This window comes from Chionomys nivalis, chromosome 1 (assembly GCF_950005125.1).
Source record: "Chionomys nivalis chromosome 1, mChiNiv1.1, whole genome shotgun sequence".
NCBI classification, from domain to species: Eukaryota; Metazoa; Chordata; class Mammalia; order Rodentia; family Cricetidae; genus Chionomys; species Chionomys nivalis.
In genome coordinates this window covers 16,422,346-16,437,048 of record NC_080086.1, presented here as the reverse complement: position 1 = coordinate 16,437,048, position 14,703 = coordinate 16,422,346, and the positions used below count along the sequence as shown (strand labels likewise).

The 14,703-nt window shown below is 44.1% G+C and overlaps 1 protein-coding gene across 1 annotated transcript in view; it reads right to left on the bottom strand.

The window, feature by feature from the left end:
* Dusp16 (dual specificity phosphatase 16) overlaps nucleotides 1–10,729 on the bottom strand; it is an 86,501-nt gene extending 75,772 nt beyond the window's left edge. Inside the window, exon 1 of the mRNA XM_057771207.1 lies at nucleotides 10,221–10,729. The gene's annotated coding sequence lies outside the window, so the exon portion shown is untranslated. The remainder of the gene's footprint in view (nucleotides 1–10,220) is intronic.
* Between the last annotated feature and the right edge of the window lie 3,974 nt (nucleotides 10,730–14,703).

Here is a 14,703-nt window from a genome sequence, read left to right as displayed (position 1 = left end):
TTAGGGTTCTTGGGAAAATTAAAATCGACAGCCTCCCTCTCAGTTGAACAGAACAAGAAACACTAAAGGATGTGATCCTCTCCACCCTCCTGTCACTCAAGAGAAATCACTAATTTAAATATGGATAAAAAAATAAGTATGGGGCTGGAGAGACAGTTCAGTGGTTAAGAGCACTGACTGCTCTTCCAGAGGACCCAGGTTCCATTCCCAGCTTCCATGTGGCAGCTAACAATTGTCTCTAACTCCAAGATCTGACGCCCTCACACAGACATACATACAGGCAGAAACAACAACGCACATAAAATGAGTATGGACATGTGTAAGGGCACATATGAGCACAATGCGCCTTAAAGTTTTGCGTACTGAAATGAGAACACAGAGCACTTCCACTGCACACCTAAGTACAATGCTGTCTTCAGGGAAAGTGAGCTTTGAGTGTTTCTCAAAGAATTCTATTCTGATTTAAAGAGTAACTTGCAGACAACTGGAGTAATTCATTTTTTCCAAAATGAATGAAGTGAAGCCTCTCCAAAACCGACAATACTGATAGCCAATAATAAAGTTCAGAATTCTGGTAAATAAATTCACTACCAAAATCCCAACTCCTTCAGATTTCATATAGAGGAGTAGTGCTTGTTTAATACTGTATAATCGAATGTGAATTCTGAGTGACCAGTCAGTAAAACTCAGCAATCATTACCCTCCAAATGACCATGCAAATGAGACAGCGATCAAAAATTCACAAGAATCACAAGCTCAACTAATAGATATTTAATATTACAGAATAAAAAAAATCCATGTCATCTCAGATTCAACAGTTCAGCTAATCTTTAACATCCATATTTATTAAAAAGACAATTAAACAGTCCATCTTTTTCAACTGTGTATTTGAGTGTAGCCTGATTGTCTTTATACTCTTAACTGAAACAGCAGGTCAGATACTGAATTTAGAAGTTATAGTTATGCAAACTGAGCCATTCTATATTCTATTCTGTCAGTCAGTACATTAAATAGCAAAATGAAAAATAATACTACATTTTCCACTAGATTTGGAAACAAAATTTAGTTTTTCACATCATTTTAATGTTAACCGTTAGTATTAATAAATATTTTAATTTCCTATCATAGTTCACAAAAGATACTAGTAGTACTCAATTTTTAAGAGTATAAAAGTGTCTTAAGACTAATATGTCTGAAAAACACTGGTTTATAGCACCATACTGTCCCTCCCCAAAAAGAAAATAACAGAGTACTGAGTTGAGCATGGAGGCACATGCACCTATAATCCCAGCACACAAGGGAAACAAGCAGCAGTCAATCACAGGCTCACGGCCAGCCTGCACTACAAAGCAGACCCATCTTTGTGCTGAGCAGTGGTGGCACTCAGGAAGCAGAGGCAGGAGGATCTCTGTGAGTCTGAGGCCTGCCTAGTCTACAAAGCGAGTTCCAGGACAACCAAGCAGAGAAATGCTGTTTTGAAAAAAAAACCCCAAAAAGATCTGTAATAAGCTTTCTTTTGGGCAACCAACCAACTACTAAACCATGACACAGAGACTTAATATCAGTTATAAATGCTTATATTAATACCTTATCTCATGCTTGTCCCACTATAACTTAAATCAACCTGCTTCTCCATCTACATTTTGCCTCAGGGCTTTTGATCTCTCTTTCACTCTGTCTGGCTAGTGGCTGCCTGGCTCTGAGCATTTCCCTCTCGTTCTCCCCTCCAGCCTAGATTTCTCCTCCTATTTAATCCCTCTACCCACCAGCACCGCCTATCCCTCTACTGCCTAGCTATTGGCCATTCAGCCTTTTATTAGACCAATCAGGTGCCTTAGGCAGGCAAAGTAACACAGCAACACATCTTTACATAATTAAACATGCAGTATAAACAAAAGCAACACACCTTTACATAATTAAACAAATGCAGCATAAACAAATGTAACACACCTTTACATAGTTAAACTAATATTCCGTAACAAAGATCAGATTTTTAAAAACATGGTCTGTACTCACTTATAAGGGGATATTAACTGTAAAGTATTGGATAACCATGCTACAATCCACAGACCCAGAGAGGCTAGGTAACAAGGCAGGCCCAATGGGTGACACATGGATCTCCCTGGGAAGGGGAAATAGAGGAGATTCCCTAGTTGGACTAGGGAGGGTAGGCTTGGAATGAGGAGCCTGGAGTGGGGGCAGTGCTGAGCGAGGTGATTGGAAAGAGGGCTCTGCAGAGTTGGGTAGAAGCCTGAGGCAAGGGAAACCTCCCAAGTCTACAAGGATGGCCTCAGCTGAGACTGCTGGCAGCAGTGGAAGCATAGCCTGAACTGGCCATCCCCTGTGATAGGATTGTGACTATCACAATTGTCACTGAAGAGCCTTCACCCAGTCACTGATGGAGGCAGATTCAGAGACCCATGGCCCAATACTGGGCCCTACTAGGGGAATACTGCTGATGAGAGGGAGGAGGGATTGTAGGTGCCAGAGGACATCGGGGATATTGCAGAAAAACCCACAGAAACCACTACCGCAGCTCATAGGAACTCACAGAGTCTGAACCAACAACAGGGAGCCTGCATGGGACCAACCTAAGTCTCTTGCATATATGTGACAGTTGGGTAGCTTGGTCTATATGTGGGATTCCCAGCAACGGGAGCAGGGCTGTCTGTCCCCTGTGCTTTGACTGGCTCTTGGGAACCTATTACTCATGCTGGATTGCCTTGTCCAGCCTGAACACAGAGGAAGGTGCTTGGTCGTATGGCAGCTTGACAGGCCATGCTGTGCTGAAGCCCACTGGAGACCCACCCCTTTCTGAGCAAATACAGAGGAAGGGTGGGTTGAGGGGGGCAGGGCAGAAGGGAGGAAGGGGGTGGAAGGAAAGGAGGGAGGGAAGGAAAAGTTGGGATGTAAAACAAAACAAACAAATAAATAAAATAAATTATAATATTCCAGAAAAAAGGCGTCTTTGTATTTATACATATACAAAATATCAGAATATTAACTCCAATTCTAGCAATACTTCTTACTTTATGATTTAACTAGAGTACTCGGGATCTGTCTCCAAGGCCTTAGTTTCTTCATCTACAAAATAGAAAATTCCTAATAAAAATCACAATATGTCAAATCACATACTATAAACTATAAGATATTCCTGCAAGATGCCAAAGTTGAATTTTAAGCTCGCTTATCTTTCTATAAAAATTTCCCCATTTTCCAATTATTTCAAATGCTAAAACATCTTTTTTTGTTTGTTTTGAGCCAAATTTGAAGCAAGTTCTTTTAAATACTGGCCAAGATGATGGATAATGGTCAGTCCATACCTGGGATTCTCAAGTATGGCCCAAAACATTTAATTTTATTATATTTTATTCTCCACAGTGATAATTGGTAATATATACTTCAACACATTATTATGTGTATTTCCAATACATGCAAATAGACGGAAAAGAATAAACTCCAAAGGACACATTACCAAGCTTCAACAATATTAAATTGTTTCATTTATCCATACTTGCAGTTGTGCCTATCCTGAAATTTTCAAAACAAGAATCATGCATAGACTTCTAGATTTATCTTTAACTGACCATAGTTTAACATAATGATACCATACAGAATTCTAGGGCCAAGTTTCCTAAATGTCTCAAAAAGTCTTTATTTTGGTTGATTTGTGTATCAATGCAGCAGTCTTACCAGCTGTTTTTTAAATGAATCAACATTTTTAACTAGAGCTAGCTAAGACGGAAAAGGTACCATACCGTGTCCATGTTTCATAGATCATATACAGTTCACAAAGCTAAGAACTATCTTCCTGCGTGTGCTCTTCCACCAACCAAGTCACAAAAACAAGAATCGCAAGATCAAACACACTATAAACTAGGTCACCATGTGACATACACACGAACATTCTGAGGAGAGACTAGAAGAGTCAGCTGCTTGGTGAGACAGAGGTGACAAGAATTGAAAGGTGACAACAGTCAACCACCCGCCATTTCAGAAAGGAGGAGGTCAGGTCAGCAACAAGGCAAAAATTCAATGGAGTCAGCAAGTGTTTATAAAGATTACAGTGCCAGGTACTGTACTATCCTAGGCTGTGAGTTCTCTATTAATTACCTTGCTTTTTCAAAACATATATGGTGAACCTTTTTCCTATAAACTGTACCAATCAACTACCACTATCATACAGAGATACTAGGCAAATATTTTCTTCTTTTTTTTTTTCTTTTGGTTTTTCGAGACAGGGTTTCTCTGTAGCTTTGGTGCCCGTCCCGGAACTAGCTCTTGTAGACCAGGCTGGCCTCGAACTCCCAGAGATCCGCCTGCCTTTGCCTCCCGAGTGCTGGGATTAAAGGCGTGCGCCACCACCGCCCGGCCTAGGCAAATATTTTCAAGGCAGCAAGTCAGGTTGTTTTAACTGGTGCGTGCGCGAGCAGAGTTCAGGCTTGCATGTCATGGTGTGCATGGAGATCAGGGGACAACTTTGTGGAGTGGGCTCCCTCCTTCCACCTTTTCGTGGGCTCTGGGGCTCTAACTAACTCAGGTTCCCAGGTTTACACGTATTTGGAACCACCATGCCTTTACCCAATAGGCTATCTCAGGTTAACTTTGTTCACACAAACTACAGATCCCCAGCATTTATATCCACAAATCTTTTCTAACTGAAGTAGTTCAAGAGAAAAATCAAAGAAACACTTGCCTAGTGTGGCGGCTTATACCTACAAGCCCAGCAGTAGAGAGGCAGGGGCCAGAGGACGGCTGCAAGTTTGAGAACAGCCTGGACTACATAGCAAGTTCCAGGTCAGACCAGCCAAAATGACACAATGAGAACCTGTCTAAAATAAAAATTTTTCCCTTCTTGCCATAAAAGTTTCTTTCAAATACTTATCTATAATGTGCCCGAACATGACATTGAGAAACACTGGTTAAGTACACAGAGAGTAACTTTTGAAACATATTCTTCTTCAGAGAGATACACAGTAGAAACTTTATGGAGAGCTAGAGACATGGTTCCATAGTTAAGGGTATGTTCTGCTCTTGCAGGGAACTGGAGATAAGTTCCCAGCACCCATGCCTCATGGCTCACAGCCCCCCCTAATGTAACTCCAACTCCGAACTCCAGCTCCTGGGAACCTAAGGCCCTCTTCTGGCCTTTTCAGTCACCTGTACACATAGCGTACATTCACACAAATGCACACACATACACAAACTTTCTTTTAAAAAGAGGGGGATACGTTATAATATTCTTTATTTCAATTCTTTATCTCAATTTCAATTCTTACCCAAATTTTAAAATTGTAAAAAAGTGGGACAAGAGATGCAATATGTTTCTTATCGAATGCTTAGGCAAAATGCAGTGATGTGGTGGGCTTGTGCCTATGATCCCAGTATTCCAGAGGCTGAGGGATTTTGCCGTGAGTTCAAAGCCAGCTTCAAGACCAGCCTGGGTTACATACTGAGCTTCAAGCTAGCCTGGGCTATAGCATTTTAACATTATCTTTTTTAAAAGAGGGGGAAAGGAAACCTATGGGGACAACACCTGTAATCCCAGTACTTCAAAGGTACAGGATCACAAGTTCAAGGCCATCCTCAGCTTCATACTGAGTTTTAGACCACCCTAAGCTATAACGAAAACCTCTCAAAAAATCATTATAATATCATAATCAAAATAAATTACTCAAAATAACTGTGGATGAGATAAATATACACCTCAATTGGTGAAGTGTTTGCCTCACTTGTTTGAAGCCTAGCACCACCCAGGGAGGGATGGATGGTGAAGGCTTGTAATCCCAGCTCTTGGGAGGTGGGGGCGGAAAGATCAGAAGTTCAAGGTTATTGACACAGGGAACCAGTATGAATAAATAAACTAACTGATTAAAAGGGTAACAGAAGAGTAACTAGGGACTTCCTTAATCTTTGTTTTATTGCCAGGCACCTGGCAGGACTTACTGCTGTCCTACTGTCTTCCTCCATCAGACATAAGTTTCACAAGGGCAAAGCCTTATTTTCAGTTCACAGAATTCAGTCATAAATTTGCTGAATAAGCAGATGATGAACAGTTAGTCCTCAATCCCTCTAGTTCCCTTCCTCAGCACACAGTACACACACGGCCACCTATTAACATCAGTGTCAAAATCTATTATCTCTGAACCTTCCAATCTCTTTTCTCCTTACACAGTGAAGCTGGTCTTTACCAACTAAGAACATTTTCTCTCTGCATGCATGAACACGTGTGTGTGCGCGCACATGCACAGTGCAACTTAGCATTCTTATAACCTTTCTCTCCTTAAGGGAATAGACCTGGGTATCCATGTAAATAGGGTGTCTTATCCAGGGACACAGCAGTGCACACCTTTAAATCCAGCACTCTGGAGGCAGAGGCTGACAGATGTCTCTGAGTGTGGGTCAGCCAGATCTAAACAGTGAATTCCAGGCCAGCCATAGCTACAAAGCTGCTTCAAAATTGAATGACAAAACAAAATAAATAGCATGCTTTTAATAAATTTGCATGTAAGTTTATTTGGAAATTCACTTAATAACGTCAACATTTTATGATTTATCTCTCCCAGTTCAAAATGGGATATAAAACTGTAGTGGGTCCTTCTACTTTAAATGTTTCTCTGGGAATTAAGTTTTATGTTTTCATAGAGCTGTGTAATCATCATAATCCAATCCCTCACGCCTAGACTGTATTTTTTAATGTAACAAAAAAAAAAAACCTGACTTTGTGATGATATGAGACCACGTAATTAACTAATACACATCAGGAAGGAGGTGACATTTTATTATTCTCTTCTTGTTGTTGAAGTACCAAGGGGTAGTTTTCCACTTATGCCTCTTTCCTCTCATGCCAAGATGTATCCCATTTCCTCCTATGCTGGTCATACCCTGGCAAGCTTTTATTTTTGTGTGTGCCTGCCCTCAGTAATCTGCCGCAGATTCTTCTTTTGAATTCCTCGTTTTCTCCGGTCATACATTTGATTAAATTTTTACCCTCCTGCCGGGTGGTGGTGGCTCACGCCTTTAATCCCAGCACTTGGGAGGCAGAGGCAGGCGGATCTCTGTGAGTTCGAGACCAGCCTGGTCTACAAGAGCTAGTTCCAGGACAGGCTTCAAAACCACAGAGAAACCCTGTCTCGAAAAAGAAAAAAAAAATTTTCTACCCTCCTATCTCCATCAGTCTGTGTAAGAGAATGACCCTCTTCTTAAAGTGTAACCCTGCTTCTTTACCTTCTGCCAGCCTTCACGACTCTCCCTCCCTTCACAAGGCCAACCATCTATCTGTGTGAATGAAAGAAATGTATAAAAATAACAGATTACACAAGTCATCAGGGGGAAATGACGTCTGGCTTTGAAATACATGTCGCTTTGGGCAAGATTTACTTTATGATTTTGCTTAAGCCAACACTAGAAAAATTTTTCTTTTATGATGGCAGATATCAGTCTCACTTCTACATCTGATGTAGCTACCGCTGTAGAGCCAGCAAAGCACCAAGTGTGTTTCCTATGACGCCCTTTTACCATGTTCAATCTGTTCAAATATGTCATAAAACTCGTTTTCTATAACCCTTGGTTATCTTTTGGGGGGATTTTAATCCAGGTGAGATTTCCCTGTATTAATCTACTTCAAGTCATGGTATCTTCTGTTTGAGAACTCAAAGCATTTAAACAGCACTGAAGTCGATTCAGGTAAGACACAACAGAAAACTGTCTGTTGGAAATTCCAGGAACACATGAGACTCCAGGATAAAATACACTGCTAAATTATAACAAGTTATATTTGGCGGGGCTTTATGATTGGTTGAAAATAGAAAAGGCTTAACAATGAATATTTACATAAACTGGCTTTTCAATACATAAAATTCATATAATGAAAATCCTATGAAATTCAATTTCCTAATTCAGGCAGGTATAGAAAAAAAACGTATTTTAAAACCCTAACATCATTCCTGCCCTTCTCTTAACTCTAGCCAAAGCCCACCTACTTTTTTTTTTTTTCATAAGGTGGGGGGAACATGAGTTTACATCTCGGGCCTCACCTGACTCCAGTCCGTACCTGCTCTGAACCTGCTGGCCTCAGCCTCCTCTTTTCCATTCCAGAAATAAATTTTTAATGTGGAATAAGGGGGTGGGAAGAGGTTACCAGGCTCTTCCTTTTTGCCCCTTCTCAATCACTATAACTAAATAAATCTTTGACCAAGCAGACCAGGGGGTTCTCTGGTTAATTTCATATTAACATTTAAATTTTATAGGTACTCAATTACATTCATCAACCTTAACCAAAGGACAAGAGCTTCCAAACTGAACACAGTAGGGGAGCGGGGAGACTGTGCACCTCTGTTCCTGGCCCTGTCCATTATAATTTACCATCTGAAACACTGAAGTAAAAGTCAACACATTTTAAAGTCACGTATTTCATTTGAGTTGCTGACATACCTGAGATTAAAACAAGACAAAACAGAAAAACTGTAAATATCGTTGCCAACACTTTATACTTATTAAACATCAACTTATTCACTAATTACTAAAACTCTAAAGTTATTTCTAATTTTCTCTCCTTGTGGAACTCTGATAAACACAAATTACTGCACCTAAAAACTAATTCAAGTTGCAGTTAATCAGCCTGAATTGGTGCAAGATGGTAAATGTTAACAAAAAATAGCAACTTCCCGCATCGTCTTCAAACACAGTAAATTATTCTTAAAACACAGACAAAATCCTTTTGCAGTGCCTAATCATAGTTTGACTAAAACACACAAAGCCACAAATACTTCAGTTTTCAATTTACTTCTCCACATTGCTGGCCTTCACCAAATACAGAATTCTACAAATCTTAATTACAGCCTCCCAAACTGTGCTCAGCAATATATGTGATTGTCAAGTAATTTAAAAAGCAATTAGCTTAACTGTTAGGCTTTTAAAAATTCTTCTCTTGATATTTTACCTTTAAAAGTCTCTTCGCAGGGGAGATGAAAAGGTGTAGGTCTTTTGAGGAAGCAGTTGTCAACTGCCTGAGCCACAAGAGGCTTTTTCCCGACAGTCTAACCATTTCCCAAATGGTTAGAAAGTCTTTTATGGATGGCAAATCACACTTACAAACGCACACATGCATAATACACGCTCACACACACGCGCAAGCGCGCGCGCACACACACACACACACACAGAGACAAGAAACATACCTGATCATTTTCAAAACAGGTTTGATAGGTTTGATTCCGTTCTAAGAGCACAGTATTTACTTACAATCTTTTAAAGCAAAGTGGCAGCCAGAGCACTGGGTAAATAAAAACTTCCGAGGTTTTAAAACTCTCATCTCAACTCACTCCCTCTTGGTTCCAGGGGAAGGCACCGCCAACCCCACAGCAAATGCGATTATGCAACAGGTTTTTCCTCTCTAATCACGGGCTGATTAGAGGTGTGCGTTCTCCCAACAATCTGAGACACCCAGGACTTCAAAACACCAAGGAGCTTTGCAACAGACGCTTAAGAAAGTTCTTTCGAATTCGACAGTAGCCATTCATTTTAAGATCTCCTTGTACTTTCCCCGAGTTTATTATCAGCTTTCTGTAGGAAACGAAGCCAGCACCCGCTCTTTAAGTTTGCATACACGTCCCCCAGAGTGATTTTTCTTGCGTGAAACGACACGATCCACAGACCGTCCGTTGTCTCCCCGTTTTTGTTTTCTTTTTTTTTATTATTACTGTTATTATTGTCTCACATTTTACAGCTACTGTAAATAAAGAAGTCACCGCCGCACCACCGTTTCCCCCCAGCGCGACGACGGGAGTCCCAGAATGAAACTTGAGATTTGGGGGGTGGGTTTTGTTTTGGGGGGGTGAGTTTGAGGAAGCGCCACCGTCACTCCCCAGGTGGCCTGGCCGCCTCCACCCAAGGTGAATCGAGGATCATGGAAACAGTCAGGCCGGGGCCCCACTTGGCAGGCGTGTTGTGTAACAGTCTGGAAGTGAGCAGCTTCGCCCGCCCAGGTGCCCGTGCCCAGCGCCCGGCAGCTCGACCCGACCCGGCTCGCCCAGGCTGGGGTGCGGGGGACCCCGAGCGCCCGTGCGTCCCGGCGCGCGGCTCGGCCCGACCCCCAGCGCGGCCTACACACCCCTCGTCGCCGCCGCCGCCAAGGCTCGGGGCTCCGGGCCGCGGGGAGCAGCCGGCACGAGGTGCGGACGCGTCTCCCCGCCAGCCCGCGGCCCGCCGCGCACACTTACTTGAGGGGCCGCCGGGCTCCAGGCTCGCTCGGAGGGCAGCGAGCGTTGTCACCGCTTCGCCCGCCCGGCCGTCGCTCGCTCCTCGCTCACTCGCTCGCGCGTCCTCCTCGCCGCCGCGGCTTCCACTCTGAGGGGTGGGCGGAGAGCTTAGCGAGAGCCCGGGCGTTTGCAACTTTTCTTCACTTTCTCTTCCACCGCCCCCCGAAAAGGAGAGAAGGGAAAGGGAAAAAAAAAAAAATGACAGGGATGAAGGAGTTGAGGAGGTAAAGTTGGGGGTTCGCGCGGGAAAAAGCGGAGAGGGGGAGAATAAATGGTGGAAAATGGGATGGAAGCCCCCCCAAACGGTGATACCCGCAGAAGGGGACGGGGGGGCAGGGTGGGGGTTGGGGAGAGAGAAAGAGTCGCTGGTCAGGAAACTTCAAGCGCGGATGAGGTCATTGGTTTAAAAATAAAGAGATGGCGTCACTTGAAACCAATCCCAGTGAATGAACTCAGCGGAGCCCGGGGGGAAAGGAGGAGACAGGCGAGGGCAGGGCGGGGGGCGGGGGCGCCGGGCGGGGCCGCGCGTCGCCCGCCCCTCAGCGCTCGTCCCCGCGACGCGGCCGCTCGGGAGGCTCCGGGCGGAGGGCGCAGGTCACGTTCCCGACCGACCGACCGACCGTCCGCTCCGAGGCAGGTCGCTCGCCCGCGGTCTCGGCTTCTTGCTGCGCGCGCGTGCGCACTTCTCGTCGCTTCGGGTTCGCGGCCCTCGAGCGCGGGTCCGCAGTCCGCCCTCCCGCCCGCCCGCGCGGGGATAGCTCCCTAAACGCCCCACGCTCGTGCAACGAAATCACTGTGATCCGAGACTGGGGCCGTCGCTTGGTAAGAAGGTTCTGGAATCCAAAATCCAGGGCTCTTCTCTTGAGAGGGAAGTCGCAGGTACTCTAAGGAAAACTGCACGCACACGTGTTGGCAGACGTTCGCCTACGCCTTCGTCCTTGAAAGGGAAGGCCCTACACGACTGCCTCTTTTTACGGTAAATTGCAGCCAACAGTTTTTCAAAATCTTTTCTGCGGGCCCTCGAGATGGCTCAACGCGTGGACAGAAGCGCCTTTGAAAGGTGACCTCAGAACACTTAGGCCACCCCAGTCCACCCTACCCCCAAATTAATAAAATGTAATAAAAACTCGAAAAGTGACTTCTCATTCCTAGCGCCCACGTGGCAGCACACAACCATATGTGACTCCAGTTCCAGGGGATGCGATGCCCTCTACTGGCCTCCATGGACACCGAGCGGGCACTTGGTGCACGGACACGCGTGCAGGCAAAACCCCCATACACATAAACTGTTTCCTACATCGGTAGTACACCATCGTTTTTATTTAAGTCACAGCAGAGTTCACTTTCTCTCAGAGATGCGAGACCTAGCTGGCTTCACTCCCAAGTCTCTCGTGGTTTCCCCCCTCTTCAAAGTAGCTTTGTTTTGAAACACTACATACTTCGGAAAACTGGAGACCTGAGGTGGCGACAACCCGGGACTCTCAGCCGCTGACTCAGACAATCGAAGCTTTATTCCGTGTTCTTTTAGCATTTGCGCACGAAGCTGCTGCTTCTAAGGAAGCCTCACGTGGCTATCACATAACGAAGATGAGATTCATGATGAAAAAGCACACTTCGAGTGGACGGCCCCGTGGGCCAGAGTCCTAAGTAGGAAGAATTTACCCCTCCAAACATGCCTTTTGCAATGTGCTGAAGCAGGGACTCTAGCCCTTCTCAAGGCAGTATGTTGAGGTACATCGATGTGGGCACTGCCTAGGGGGGCTTTTTTAGTTGGCAAAAGAACTAAGGAGCAGTCTAAAGTGGATTAGAAAGATTATACCGTTCTGTTAGAACTCTGCTTTTAAACCCTGCAACAAAGGTGCATCCGTTATGACTGGCAATTATTAATCACTTAAGGTAACCATTATGGAGTGTGCCTCTGGGTACTTGGAGTTCATCTTCCAAGGGAAGAAAGGGAGCCCATTTGGAGGCGAGGGCAGCAGAAGACTTGAAGCTGTCCACACAGTTTAGAAGAGGGGGTGGGTGCCTTTGACCTCTGGCAGGATCGAGGAGAGGGGGCGTGCCCGGCAGCTCTGTCATCTCGTGGCAGGACGTGGTACTGCAGCTTCACTGAGCCGACACGTTGACCACCTGAAAGCCAGTGTTTAGAGTCTGGAGTAGGTGAAGTTCTGCATCCTCAGCCCCGGTAGCAAGAGGTGTTGGAGTTTTTAGGAAGGAAGGAACGGAGGTGCGGAACGTGGCTCTCCCCTGGTTAAAGAGTCATAAGAACTGGATGGTACATGCCGAAGCTCCTTTAACTCTGCGGTGACTGTCACATCGCCAAAGTTACTGCCTCTTGCTTCACTCATGCAATTAAATTATAGTGCTTTCCCTGTGTGTGGTGCTGTGAGAGCCAGAGTTATGCTGGGGGCATCGTCTCTGGATATGACGTAACCAGGAGATAAGACGTGGATTAAAGCTAAGTAAAGGCTGAATTAATGATTAAGTGGAATATGATAGCGGTCAAAACAAAGAGTTCGAAGGTCAGAAAGTGGAGGCAACCTAGACTACATAATGATGTCATTTCTGAAAAATAAAAATAAAGCCTGGCGTGGGGGTTCAGGACTTTAATCTCACACTCGACTAGAAGAGACCAGCAGATCTGAGTTCAAGTCCAACCTGGTCTACATATGGAGTTCCAGGCCAGCTATGCCAACATTTTAGTACCCTGTCTTAAATAATAATAATCATAATCATAATAATAATAAGTGAAAAAAAGAGCCTAGAGGAAAAAAAGAGTTGAGATATGTAAGGGTTTCTAGGAGGGTGGGGCAGAGACAGGGTTCCTAGAATTCACTCTGTCGACCAGGCTGGCCCTGCCTCTGCCTCCGGAGTGTTAGGATTAGAAGGGTACACCATCATGTCCAGCTGTGACTTTTAGGAGGAGGCATCTCAGGAACAGTTCACACCTCCTTAGAGAATAATTAAGGGTAGTTTGTGATTAAAAAAAAAAAAGACAGTGAAAAGACTATCTATTTATTTATTGCTTTCTAAGACAGGTTCTCCCTCTGTAGCCTGGGCTGATATGGAACTCACTGTATAGCCCAGTTTGGTCTCAGACTAAAGCCATCCTCCTGCCTCAGCTGCCTAAACACTGGATTATAGGTATGAGCCACCATGCCTTCCATGAAAGGACGATTTTCCAGGGAAAATGGAACTGGAAATGAAATGAATAATGCGTGTTCAGGTGACAAAGGAGTAGACCCTCCCCATAGTAAGAGACCTCAGTTTTAGCAATTAGATGTGAGGTCAAGTTAAAGATATTCAGAGGTACGTAACAGAAGCACTTGAATATTAAGATAAACATTAGGCCAGCAGGGTAAAGAAAAACCATTGAGCAAATTTACTTTACTGAAGAGTACATTTCTCCATCTCTCTTCCCTCACTGAACACACACGTGCGTTCACATACACAGAGAGAGAGAGAGAGAGAGAGAGAGAGAGAGAGAGAGAGAGAGAGAGAGAGAGAGAAAGCCTGAAAACATTTTTAGTGCCTTACAGTTGCACCAAAGAACATTAATTAACCTCTTGGTTGTTGTATTGAAATCAGAGACTCAAGTACCAGAGACTAACCTCAAACTGAAAATGACCTTGAACTCCCAAGCCTCCACATGGATGGAACTGTAGGCATGGGCTACAATGTCCAGCAAAGAATATGAACTTTTAAAGCATAAGTTAACACAATATAAAAAATGTCTATAAGATGTAAACTCGAATTATAAGATTTTCATGAAAAATATTTAACCTGATTGGGAGAACCAGTACAGTAGTATTTTTAAAAGTATAGTGAAGATATCAGTTCTTCTCCAAAGCAACCTACGAAATTAAACCAATTCCTAATAAAATCCCAGAAAGAGTTAACAAGCTTAAGCTAAAACAAAGCCCAGCACATAGAGGACTCAGTTAGTGCTGGATTCCCCAAAGGCCGACAAAGAACTCCAACTCTTAGGGTACCAGCAAAAGAGGGGCTCCAAAATCTTCCAATCTGATAACATAAATATTTCACCCCTGTATATGCCTGTTTAGTGCTGTTCTTAGCATAAAATAGGAGCACCAGAATATTTAGTTGGGATTAAATATGGAAAGCTATGACATATACCTGTTTAAAAACAAAGTCAAAACAGGTGGATTTTCAGAGTTTTAACCAGCTTGAGCTTCATAAGGAGCCCCATCTTTGTGTGTGTGGGGGGTCCTTCTCCTAATGTTCTAGCCTGGCCAGTGTGTGGTACACAGGTGATTCTGGCACCCAGCAAGCTGTGGCTGCACTAGCATGGCGGCTCAGTAGGTAACAAAACCTGCTGACCTGAGTTCCAACCTGGGACCCACAAGGAAAGAGAGAGCTTCTGATTTCCATCTGTCTCTGGTCTCCATACCCGGCATGTTTGTGCACACTCATCACACACAAT